This window comes from Drosophila takahashii, chromosome 3R, assembly GCF_030179915.1.
Source record: "Drosophila takahashii strain IR98-3 E-12201 chromosome 3R, DtakHiC1v2, whole genome shotgun sequence".
Lineage (NCBI taxonomy): Eukaryota > Metazoa > Arthropoda > Insecta > Diptera > Drosophilidae > Drosophila > Drosophila takahashii.
The window spans coordinates 16,681,696-16,695,127 of record NC_091681.1 but is presented as its reverse complement, the minus strand read 5'-3'; the positions used below and the strand labels follow the sequence as shown (position 1 = coordinate 16,695,127).

The following is a 13,432-nucleotide window of genomic DNA, read 5'->3' as shown; positions in this document are numbered from 1 at the left end:
ATTAAAAATTTGACAATATCTGCTAAATGCAAAAGGCTAAAATTTTATTTTTTCAGTATAAATTTTCATAACAATTATATAATAAACAAGATATAATCGCATTTCCAAAAATTTGACTAGGAGAGCATAAATTTCAACTTGGGGTCTAATGAAAATAGTATACTGTTTGTACATAAAAATAAAGGCGCAATAAATAAAGTTATAATTAGTGCTAAATAATTAATTAGAAAAAATAAAAAAAGGTAAAAAGTTATTTCGATGTTCCCGCCCGGGTTCGAACCGGGGACCTTGTGCGTGTGAAGCACACGTGATAACCGCTACACTACGGAAACAACTGAAGATCCTGCGGCGAAAAGGCCCATTCCAGTTAGCTGGTTTGCTATTTGATAAAGTGGGCAAATCCAATAATCTCCAGATCGTGAGTTTATGCCATCTATAGAACTATTGGCTGTTGCGTGGCAGTAACAATGAGAACCCATTTCTTCGCCTTGTCATTCCGCTCTTAATTAGCCTTTATTTGTCCCCTCTTCACGGAGCCTTACACAATTGGCCAGGATTTGCTGTAGAGAGAGGGTGAAGGGGGCGAAGCTAAAGGCATTCATGGTATGCCTGAAACACGCTGACCAGATTACCAACCAAAGCGCCAAGGGGCTAAGAACGGGTGCCCTTTTGTGGGTGGGGATGGGATGGGTGGGGGAATCTGATGGCCCACCTTTAAATAAATTCGAGCACGCTGATCCTTGATTAAAATTCCTATTGTCTGCTTTGGTCCTGCCAAGATTTCCTCCCCTTTCATTGCGCCGCTTTTGTGCGGCGCCGTGAACGTAATTAATATGCAGGCCAGAACGGACTCTAACTGCTCTCTGGCACTCGTTATAATTACGCATTTAAATTGGCACAAAGGTTGAGGCCAGACATGAACAGGGAGCTCACACTTGGAGAAATAAGGTAACCCGAAATTATATAATTCTGTAATTTTTTAGTAATATTATATTTATTTTATTATATTTATCAGAGAATAATCTGAAAATAAGGTAGTTAGTTTAATGTTTGTTTGGTTTTACAAAAATCGTTATTCCATTTAGTTTAAAGATAATTTATTATATTTAGTAGAGGTTTTTGGATTTCAGTAAACCATGTATAACATTGTTATGATACTGATTAAAACCAAAATTTAATGTGTTGAATCGTTATTTTATTGCCTTTTCAGAGTGCAAAATTGTAGGATTAGAAGGCAGTTTTCTTGCAGTGCCATCAAATCCAAACGCAAAGCCAAGAAGCGTCCACAAGGAAGCGCCTTCAACTCTTGTGTTGAATATATGTACATTTGCAAGTGTGTGGGTGGCTTATGAGTGTGGTGGGTGGGTGCACGGCCCCATAAATTTGGGTCAATGGGAAAAACGTCAGAATTGAGTAATTACAACATAATTTTCAATTTTGCAGTTTACGTTGTAAATTAATTTGCGGTCGACATTGGCGAAGCAGCCTCAGATCATTCCATCCCCATCCCCCTTTTCGCCTTAGCTTTGCCTGATTCGTGACGGCTTTTTGGGGTGGGGTCTTTGGGGTTCTGAGCTCGGGGCTTGAGTTTGGACTTGGGCGTGGGTTTGGGTTTGGGTTTGGGGGATTGCACAACAATTATAGCAACAATTACTGGACAGCCGGTCGGCGGACGTTGGGATTTTGCGATGTTGTGCTGCGCCATAGAACATGGTAAATGTATATTGTTGTTTTTGCCGCTCGGGTCGGTGTTCGCCGGTTGGGGGTCATCTCTTTGTTGTGCATAATTAATTTGCAGTTACTCTGCCTGCCTCGCGTGTTGATACCCAGTAGGTAGAAAGCCAATGAGTCCGGCATATTCAATTGTCACGCAGGTCCTTAGTTGGAATGGAATGCCATTTCCAGGAATTTAGAGTACCATTCAGTTTCAGAATAACTTTTCATTGATTTAGTCAACTTGATTTTGTAAATTCCAGAAACTAATTCTTAGAAAGTGCTTCCTTTGCTTTTGAATTTTGTTTAAAAATATTTAAAATTATTTTTGGATTACTCTGGTATTTTTTAATTTAAAGTCTAACCCCAAAGCTCTTGTCTGCTTCATCTAAATGAAAACCCGTTTAAAATGACACAGCTGGAAATAAAAGATACAGCAACTCCACTTTGTTTTCTTCTTATTTTGCAGCACTCGATATCAATGTATTTTTAAGAGTGACAAAATAGTTTTCTCATCACCATTATCAGCAGACCCAGGCGATTTTCGTTCTGTGTTCCCTAGCACAAAACTGTTTACGATTTTACAGCTGAATGGATTTTAATTGAAAGCACCAAAAGACACGCTAGTGTCAATGACATAGGGGAGAAGGGTTCGGGGAGGGGTTTTGGGATGTGGGTAGGGTTTTCCAAGGAAAGGCAGTTGCCGGCAGCTGTGACAAGATTTCGGATCATGTGGGTTTGCCCCGGCTTATGCAGGGAGCAGACCCAGTCCCCCGTTCCGAATTCCTATAGGATGGGAGTATACTCCCCAGATCCCCAGATGCAATAAAAAATTGACCCGAAAATGTGTAACAAATGTTGTGACATATTTTCGCAACGTTTGCTCAGCCAACGCCCCCAAACGATTGCGAACCCGCTGCCAATGATCCTGAAAAGCGCAAACGAAAAGACTCTCTGAAAGGATGCTCAGAATGGGTTTTTCCCAGTTTCCCAGCTTCCCAGTTTCGGGTGAAAATCGGTTTCGGGCAACATTTGTTTTGGCCCACATATAACACAAAATGTGCAAAAATGAATATGAAAAGTGGGGGTGGGATGGTTGGAACTGTAAATGTAACTGCAGCATGGCATGAACTTAATCTGCTGCCGATTGTTTTTCTTGCTTTTTCCAATGTGACGATGGGCGTAGGGCGATGGGTGGTTGGGCGGATTTGTTGCTCAATTTGTACTGGCGGCTTTGGGAGTGGGCTACTTTCGGGAGAAACGGAGACCCAAATACGGCGCGTTTTCAATATTGCGGCAACAATTTTCATGGATTTTACGCTTTCTTTGTTTTTGCTCTGTTTTTTGGCTTGTTTGTATTTGGCAACTCGGTAATAATGAAACCAACCAGGGGAGGTGGAAAGGCGGTAGGGGGAGTGGGTGTGTTCATTTAATTGAAAACAAGGCGTGGCAGCGGCAGCGGCGGCAGCACTTAAAGCGAAATTGAGAACAGATGGAATGGCAAGCGAAAAACTTACAATAATTGCCCACAACAGTTTGAAATTGAACGAAACGAAGCCACTCAAATGGACTGAAGTCCGGGCAGCTTTCAGCTTTCGGTTAACTGGGATGATTACCATCGATGGCAGATAAAGTTTCCGCGGCCACTTAATGGGTTATTTATGGAGTTGAGTTTCCCTCCCGCAGTCGGCAGTCTGAGTGCTGAAACTAATTAAATTATACAATCAAAATGTTCTTCATATTTTGTATAAAATTTCCACTTTCCACGGGGAAAAGGGAGTACCTAAAGAAAAAAGTTTTCCACTTTTGGCGGGGCTCAGAATTTTTCCCTCTTTCTAATTAGTTGCCCTTTATAAAGGGATTTTCTTATTGTAAAAAAATGCTCAACGGCACTTTTATGGTTTGTTATTAGACGCCCTATTTTGTCTTCAATTTTTCGGAATACATTTATTATTTCTTAAATAAAGTAGTCAATATTTCTTGCTTTAATAAGGCAATATAACGTGATACTTTTATTTTGATTGCCATTCGTAAACCGATTCGCACAACAATGAAAGAGGAAAATATCTCAAATTTTCAAAGACAAATATGCAGCACAAATCGCATTTCCATAAATATAAATGTATCCTAGCTGTGGACATGTGTGCTGTATTATTTATATCAATTCGAATGATATACAAATTTGTATGGCAAACAGCTCGTGACTATAAACACAGAGAGTGTAACCCGATACGATTGTTTGTTGCAGTCACTCGCCAATTTCTTTTGTGCAACACACAATTTCTCGTCCATTATGTGTGGTGTTGGTGCTTGGACGCCATGGCGACCTATTCCTTGGCTATCTTTGTGTTGTATAGAGGACACATGGCCGTGGGGAGTGGCCAAGACAAACAGACGCCACCCCTTCCATGTGAGTGGGTGGATGGGTGGGTGGTTAGCGCCCGGGGCCCCGTTTAAACGCATTTCCCATCAAGTACAATCCACCAGCCCCGCTGCATTATACCGAATCCGAGGGACTACAATCTCTTTTTCGCCCCTCCACCGAGGGCATCGCAAAAACCAATAAGTCAAATGACCGAAAAGGCTTAACAGACCATGAAAAAAGGCGAAGGAAAGGTAAGCCAGCTGGGTGATTTTTTTTCGTTGGGTGGACGAAGCCAACAACAATAATCGGAAAATCAGGAAAATATCACAAAAAGCGTTGGCAGGAAATCGATGGGCGAAAGAAAAAAAATGAATAAAAAACAGGCGAATTAAAAACGATAAATAAGCCATAATCGTTCTTGAGTTCCGCGGAGGGAGTTAGTTAAAGGAATTTCTATACTTTCGAGTTTTGGAATGATGCATTTTTATTTTAGTTCTTCGCTCTAGCAGTTTTAGTAGCTCCTTTCTCAGCCATTTCCCAAACATTCCGGGAAACATTTTTATTAGATACCATATTTTATGGAATTTCTTTGCACAGAATAGAAAACCATTACGGCACTCTCTTGATTCCTGTACTACCTTTGACTATTGCAGATTGCATTGAAAAGCTCTTAGACTCTTAAACCAAAAACAAATCTCATTGTTGACTGTTTGCAGCCGTGATTGCCGTATAAGAGCCGAGATCTACGACTTGGATGGGTGGATTGGTGGAGTGGGTGGGTTCCTGGGGTCCAGGAAAAATCAGGGGAGGCAGCCGGCGATGTCCCATTTGTGCCAAGTGTGTGACAATAAAATGTTTACTGATAGCAATACCAGTAGAGCCAAACGAAGAGAAGCTAGGAACAAACCGGTAAAGCAATTGAATGTGGCACAAAGTGCTCTAGTGGGTGGTGGATTGGCCTGCGATTGGAATTTCGTGCTGGGATTGGGACCCTGGGTTTGGGTTTGGGGTCGAGGATTGGTGCCATCTATTAGGAAAGGTTGCCAGGCAAAAAAGGCGAGCCGTCGACTATTATAAATAATAAATGCTGACTGGTCAGCAAAAGCCGGACGACTAGCAGCAGAACTGTCCTTTTTCTTACCCCAGGCAAAAAAACCAAAAAAAAATAAACTAAGGGAAAGACAAAAACAATTTGCCGGCTCCTCACATCCTCTCCATCTCCATCTCCACCTCCATCTTCATCTTTCGGCTTGCTCCGATGCTTTTTTTCCAGCTCACGCGCCCTTGGCTCATAAATCTCGGCCAAGAGTGAAATAAAGCTAAGCGTAGCTCCTGACGTCGGTGTCCTGGCACCTGGCAAATTGATTTGTTGGTTTATTTGGTATGCTGGAGCAGGAAAAAGGGAAAGGGACCGGAAACGGTGCCCAGAGGAGCCACGTAAATTCAGGCGCCGCCTGCTTGTGTCATAAAATACGAGGACATAATATGAACTGAGCTGTAGTGAAGTGTCCTGGTCCAAGGATCCCAGCAGCCAAGCAGCCCAGCAACCAAGGCGGCTCGACAATGACATTACGATGAAGTTAAGCAGCTGAAGGCGCACATAAAGCAATTTTCAATTGGGAAATTGTGCCGCTCCTTGGTGTCCTTGATCGATTAAATTCAACGTCCGGCCGACCACTTAATGCCTTTAATTTAAATCAATCAATCAATCAAGCAGCTGCTTCCACTTGAAGGGATATTGTCCGCCCTCCGCCGACCTTCCCCCTCGTTTAATATTATTTTAGTTTTCCCCCGAAATTTCCACAGTTTTGCCAGCGGCTTAGTTTCGGGGGGAGGAATATTTTGTGTGGGCCTCTGATTTTAAGCAGCTTAACCGTTTGCCCCAATGACCATTCTTCGTCAGCCTTTTGTCTAGCTAAGCTACTTAATTTATCTGGCCCCGATTCGCTGAAAAAGGTCACTGGCCCTATCTGCCTATATCTATCTGGTTTCTGCCTCCCGCTTACTCGGTTGCCCTGTGTTTAGGCTAAGACAATTTAAAGTGGCCCGAAATTGAAATCAAATCAAATCAATCCCCTCCTCGGGAAATTCTCGGCGTCCTGGACGGCAAGTGACCTGAATTGAATACCCATTTGAATGCCTGTGCACAACAGGGTGTACGTGTCTATTCGGGTGTGCGTTCTACAAAGCGATTTCTGCCTCAGTTTAGAGAGGGTTTAGATGGGGCATTTCTACTTAAAAGGATAAAAGTTCTCTTATTTAGGGAACAAATAAAACTATTGTAAATTTTAGTTAATTTTTTAAACAAAAGCGTTATATTTTCTGAAAGGAAACTTATTGAAAAACCACTTTAATTGATTTCAATCACTAATCAAGCTCATGACCTTTTCCCGAACGGCAACTTACCACGTCAAGTTTATTTTTAGTAAGCCCCATTGAAAATGAAATTACTCGAACTCTCGGTAATTTTGCGGTGACCTTTTCAGGTTTCTGGAATGGCCTTGAATCATTTGCGAGTTGAATGCATGACCTGCATTTGCCATAGAAACACCAGACACCCCCCGCCAACCCTTCTGCAATTTACCTAACAATCTTTCAATATTTCATGACGCAATCAGTAACGTAAGCTAACAACACGTGCCCCGGCAAACGTTAAAAATACAGTGGAACCTCGATAAATATTTTTGAAAAAATATAAATAAATCTCTAAAATTATAAGAATAATTGCTCGATCCTTCTTTATTTTTTTATATTGCACAAGAATTAATATTTATATTTCCCTGGCTTTGAAATAGTAGATTAAAATAAAAAACAATTAGTCATAGTTTATTCGGGGGTTTCTACAATTTTCTGACACATTATTTAATTATTATTATTTCATATTAAGATATTAAGTCAAAAAGATAAGGTTAAATGTGACAAAGGCAAAGCATAAAATACCTTTAAAAATAATTTGAGATATGATAAATTCAGAAATCCCAATTCCACTGTTTTTGGAGCTGTGTGGGAGTGTGTGCTCCTGGCATTCTTAACCCCTGAATGGCTGACATTTTGCTTGCATTTAGGTGCAGTTCGTTTCGCTTGCATATTTGGCCAATAAATTGCGCTTCGCCCCGTATAGACTGGCAGAGCTGGCAGGACTGGAAGGCAGAATGGCCGGAGTTGCAGCTGCCTGATCCTATCTTCAGTGGCTTCTCCGCCTCTGCCGCATTGCTATCGGAATGTCAAAGTTCAATGTGCAATTTAAATGCAACACCCTGCAATTGGCTTTGCCTTTTGTGCGCTGCAGGTGCTCCAGCCGCCGCCCAAATAGAAGAAACTGCAAACAATTTGTATTTAAATTCGCTGCTGCATCAGCAGGAGGCAATTGCGGATCGGGAGATTCTGGAGGACGGACGGAGCCTGCGGCTGTTTTTAATTGGCAAATAAAAATGCGCAGACGAGAAGCGAAATTTTGCATATGAATGCAGAATGCGAGCGATTCAAAATTGAAATTTATGTGAAAAAATCAGCGAGGCAGGAGGGCAAAAAAAAAGTCATAGTTTGCCATAGAAGGAAAAATAAACTAGGGCCCGGCAAACACACACACACACTCCGAAACGCCAGGACATCACACACACATACACGTATTCATGGCAGGCAGGAAGCATCGATTATTCAAAACATCCGCAATTGGGAACGCTTATCAACACACAGGCGTCATCCATCTCCAGCGTGCGCCATGCCATCTATATATCTATGCGCAGTTTGTCAAAAATATTTTTTCTACCGCTTTTTTAGAGCCGAAATTTATTAAGCCACGAACGGGTCGTGAAAGTGTGAGCTAGGCACATTGGTTGCAAAATCATTTTGCCTCGGAATTGCGTTATTTTGATTCGGTAGTTGAGTTTCAATGTTTATTTCTAGTTTCATAAATTTTTAGAAATTGTAAGAGATTTTCTGCCGAACTATCATATGTACAGGACGTGATTTATCGATCTACAAATAACTACATTAACCCTTTTGGGCAATTTTAGTAAACTGAACTATTTTGTAGTAGCCTCTTAAATATATAAGTAGCGTATTCTTTCAGTGCTCAAAATTTTAAAAGATTTTTTGTAGAACCATTATAAAGTGATTGAGTAGATCTACAAATCTTTATTTTTCCTGAAATTATTGTAAAAATTCCATAATAAAGTTTGTGATCTGTTAAGGGCTAGTACTTAGCCCAACAAAAAGTCGTCTAAAACAAAAAACTTCATATGAAAAACAATGTCAAAAAATTTTGTTTCATATGAAGTTTTTGTTTTGGACGACTTTTTGTTGGGTTGAGTACTAGCCCTAAAGTAGAAAAGCGAATTTTAAAAACCTGAAATTAAATATTGCAGATCGTGTTCTCAAAAATATTTCGCCACCGTCAAATACTAAAATCAAATCCCACTGAGTTCAATTAATTTGTATGTAGGGTATCCTTTCATTCAGCTTCCGATTCGTTATGTTCGACCCTTTTTATCCTTCGTTTTCTTGATGAGTTTTAGTGTCTATTGTCGCGTGCGGGATGGCCACACCCACACACATGCACGGATGTCCTGCCAGATACAGTCATTCCCCCCCACACACCTCCTCGCCATCTACCATTCACATTCACACATTGATAGGTATCCTGCGCCTCCTTTGCTCATTCATATGCATGACGATGTGTCCATTTTTGTGGCTTGTCATTAATGCATAAAAAATGCTAATGGGCCAGCGTTTATGTCAACGCTTTTGCCAAAAAGGTGCAAACTGTAGTTGTTATCCTTGTTGTTGCCGCCGGAGTTGTTGGCCAAATGTTTGTCGTAATGCCTTTTAAATGAAGTTGTGCGCCATTTGCCATTTGAAGTTTGCTGCGACTGTTTTGTCCGTGTTTTTGGCCGTTTGCAATGATGGCCACCAAATTGAGTTGGCTATGCGGTGAGTGGTTTTCTTCTTTTTTCTGTGTTTTGCGATCCCAAAATGGAACCATCCTCATCCGACTCCTACATCGTTTTGTTTTGGGGATAAGCTGCAATGTCAGATTAGGACGAGGACCGGGGTTCATGGCCTTTGAGCAGAGCTGGTGTAATGCCAAAAGGGTTCTTAGGGGTAATTGTGTGTGGATGGCTTCCATATTAAAGGCCGAGGTGGCCGAGAGTGCGGCAAAGTGTTTATCACACACGATGGGCTCTGGAGGAGGGTCACTTTCCTCGGGGGGAAGCCATAGTCGTCGAGTGCGATTTCAATGAAGATTAAATTGAAATCGGCCAAAGGTTGCGAATGTTTGCAGTTAGCTGTTGAAAACTTAATGAAACTGTGTGAACTTCAATTGCCATTTGACATTCGAGCGGCGACCTTTAAGTTTGAATAGTTCTCTGGATTTTTGGTAAGCTGCCGGTGCGGCTTTCGGTTGAAGCCATAGAGTTTTACATGTTAACCTAAAAATATTTCTTTTGACAAGGAGTTTTTAACAAATTATGGCTAACTGGTATTTATTCAAATTTTAAAATGGCTTTTTCTTTTCTTAAATAGATTTCTGGTTACGCCAATGAATGGTATACAGTTTATTTTAAGTTACGATTTAATAAAATACCTATTATGATGTGTATTTTTAAAAATCTTTAAATTATAATTTAATATAAATTATAAAAAATTATGAGATAACGAGCTTTAAATATTCAGTAATGACTATTTAGTAAAAATAGTATTTTATATTATAATGATATGTTATTTAGTATCTCAAAAATTGTCCACCCTTTAAGAAAATATTCACTCATAGAAATTTTTACCCTAAATCGCCCTAAAAAACTGACTTTTCGCCCGTGGATTTAGAAAATCGCCCATAAATCGTATCCGCTGGCGATTCGCCCGTGTATTTAGAAAAATTTTCTAAAAAATCCCGATGGAAATTTGATTTAATTTAGGGTGATTTTTCTTGAAATAAGAAATATTTTCCTGTTTTTAGGGTGATTTGCCCTAATTTTAAGGTGTATTTTTCTAAAATTAAGGGCGAATTTTCTGTTTTTATAGGCAAATGCCCTAAAAAATTAGACAAATTAAAAAAAATCGTGTTTGAGCATGCTTAACAGAATTTGGGAAGCATGTTTTTTTTTTAATCGTCTATATTCTGGGAACTGGGACTGCTTTAATTAAACAACTCCGGCGGAGGACACCGTTTCATATTATTGTATTGGTGTGTAGCTTATATGGGAGCCGCGTTAAGAGGGGGGCCCGATCTATACAGCACAGCCGTTAGAACTGAAAAATCATGTTTGTAAATGAATTAGGGAAATAAATATGAGGAGAAAAAACAACTTACTTTTTTTGGTCATTGCGAGAATCGAACCCACGACCTCTCGGTTTAGAGTCTAACGTCCTACCGCTGCACCACAGACCCATCGCGCAAGACGACGAACAAACTCTGCACACATCTTATTTTCTTGAGGTCTACGTTATAATATGACTAAAGGCAACTAAACCGTATATTTTTTTCCTGACGACTGTGACAATTAGTCCCGTTTTCTTGCCCGCAAACACAAAGTATGCTTTTAACTCAGAACTCCCATACGTTTTTAAGGTTTAAAGACTACTTTAATTTAAAATTCGGACGAAAAAATGTCCTCAGTATTATAATGTTTACAAAAAAAAAAAACATAAAAATCAAGTTGAATCACACAGGGTTCGAACCCACAACCGCACGACCTTAGTCCTCATATAGCAAAGTTGAAAGCGCAAGTGATTAGACCGCTGGGCTACCGAATTTCACACTTTTGGAGTGATTTTTAAGGCGAATCGCCCTTGTATTTAGAAAAATTTTAGAAAAAAAATTAGGGCAATTCGCCGTTGGATTTAGAAAAGGTCAAAACGAAGCAAATCGAAAAAAATCGCCCTAAATATTAGAAAAATAGAAAAATTAACCCTAAAAATATTTTTTTATGGTCACCTGCCTTGAATTTATGGCAAATTTGTCGTGAAAATAGAAAATTTTTCTCAGTTCAAAGGCGAAAAATTTTTTAGGGCGATTTTCTAAAATGTAGAAAATTATTTTTATGAGTGTTATTAAGATTAAAGGAGGGAGGCAAAAGCTTACCTAAAAATGTATCTTTCTTTCCCTTTTTGCAATGCCACTTTCTCGGCATCCATTAGTTGGCCAGGAGCACTTTGCCACTATTGCTCCACTGTGCCCTTGGCGCCTTCGAAAATCAACGATCCGAGGCGGCCCATTAACGCTCCTCCATATCTCCTCCATCTGGGCATGCAGATGGGCTATGGGCCATGGGCTTGTGTGCGTGCCTGTTTGTCCTGGTGTTGGTATTGGTATAAGGCTATAGGTATTGGTTGTGGTGATGGTAGTCGTAGTCCTAGTGGCTCTGGTGTTTGCAAAGCCACGTATTCGCGTTTTAATGTTATCTGGGCGTCGACATCAGCGGCGCGTAACGCCAACATTTTTCAGCCCAGCCAATGCGCCAAAAACAGTTTGCAGGCCAAAAAGCAGCAGGCAGGCGAGGCCAAAACAAACTGGGGCTCAGAAGAGTGGAGTTCATTGCGTTATTGCAGTGCCGGTGGGTCAAAAAGGGGGGTGGTGTTGGGGTGGCCAAGGGGATTTGGGCGGAGGTCGTGGATTGGAGGCCGCACCAGGGACCGCAGTCAAAATGGCAATTTATCATTTTGTATTTAAGCGCGGTTCAGGTGAGAGAAGTGGAGAGTGGATGTGGATGGCATGGCGTTGAGTGGATGGGGCAAACGGAAAACCAAACGAAAAACCAAACCAAACCGAACCGAAGCGAACCAAGTGAAATGAAATGAAAGGCGGCATGTGGGCCACGTATTTTTAGATACTAACAAGTGATAAAAGCCAACCACGTACCACCCATTGTACACCATACACACACACACACAGATAGCTAGATGGATGGATGGATGGATGGAAGGCTGTGATGACTGACGAACTGAGGAACTGACTGACACCTACTGCAGGCAAGGGCTGACTCGGCATTCCTTAACTGCGTATCCATCAATGTCGTAGCCTGTCGTCCTTCTGATCCTGCCGCTGCTGCTGCTTCTGCTTCTCCTTTTCCGGCTGCTCCTTTCCAAATTGCTGCTGCTGACGTGCCTGCATTAAACCTATACAAAGAACCAGGCGCCAGCAGACAGCACAAAAAATTGAAAGCCTTTTATAGGCAGCACACATATTCGGCCCAGCCCCATCTACACTTGGCGAAAATCGAAGGGAGTTGTAACAAATTACTGAAACAAATTGTAAAAATGCAGAATATTGTTCCATGTTTATCATACCAAACATTTCATCTATATTTATTATTTTTCCAAAAAAAGTATTGGCTTTTCATCAAAGTTAAATTAAAGTAGATAAATATTTAAAAAAAATTTTGAAGAGAGTTCTAATAACCTCAATAGTAGACATCGGATTATATGCAAAACAGCATTGTTAAAATTCGAATAATATTATTTTTTAAAAAAATCAAAATTTGATTAAGCTTCCAGAAATATTTATTTTTAATCAAGGAACGCTAGGAATTGAATTTGGAATTGCTTACAAAAAGGATTTTAAAAATCGGAAATGGGTTTTTGCAAGTTTATTGGTTTAACAACCTTATTATTTTATTTTGATACCATTAATGTATCCATGATTGTACCTCCTTAAAGGACGATTCGACACACTCTCATTCACCATATTTTCCCTGGGTGTACAATACATCCGAAACCCCAGTTTCCATCATCCAAGTAAGCCCAATTCACCCCATCCAGAGCCAGCCGAGCAGAAGCTGCTAAATTTTTTGGCAATTCAATTGACGAACCCCAAAGGCGTTTGCTTTTAAATGCTCCACTTGGCTCCGGCTTCCTGTGTCTGTCCTCGTCCTGGTCCTCTGCCTCCGTCTTCTCATCAGGTCCTGCCGCTTGAGCTTTGGCCCGGGATGCGTGGTTTATTAGCTGATCCCATTGCCTTGACAAGCTACTTTTGACACGCCCACCGCCGAAACAACAAATACAGGAAGTCTTAGGCGGTAATTTACTTTTCAGCGCTTTGCAGGCAAATTATGCAAGACTTTTCTCCACCCCTCTCCACACCACTTCACTCCTCCATTTTCCACTTTCCCCAGCGTCTTAACTCCGCTCAGCAGGATGGAGCATCCGCATTCGCATCGGCATCTGCCTTTTCCCTGCCTGCCAACTTATGGCGGCAGCTTAAAGTTTCCCACTTTTTCCATGTTCGGGAAGAGAATTAGAAGTTTTCAAGTGCTTCGCGGATTTGCGGAGCGGCGGAAGTTCGAAGTTCCTATGAAAATTGATAAAACAAGTTAAATTTTTAAATCGCTCCTGTGTGATTAGTGTGATTCAGGA

At 40.8% G+C, this 13,432-nt stretch overlaps 1 protein-coding gene and 1 non-coding gene across 2 annotated transcripts in view; one reads left to right on the top strand and one right to left on the bottom strand.

Moving 5' to 3' along the window:
- Window positions 1-13,432, top strand: part of Naam (Nicotinamide amidase) — a 32,440-nt gene that overhangs the window by 1,448 nt on the left and 17,560 nt on the right. The window lies entirely within an intron of this gene.
- TRNAV-CAC (transfer RNA valine (anticodon CAC)) lies at window positions 260-332 on the bottom strand. The gene has a single exon. It is a non-coding gene; the product is annotated as a tRNA-Val (tRNA).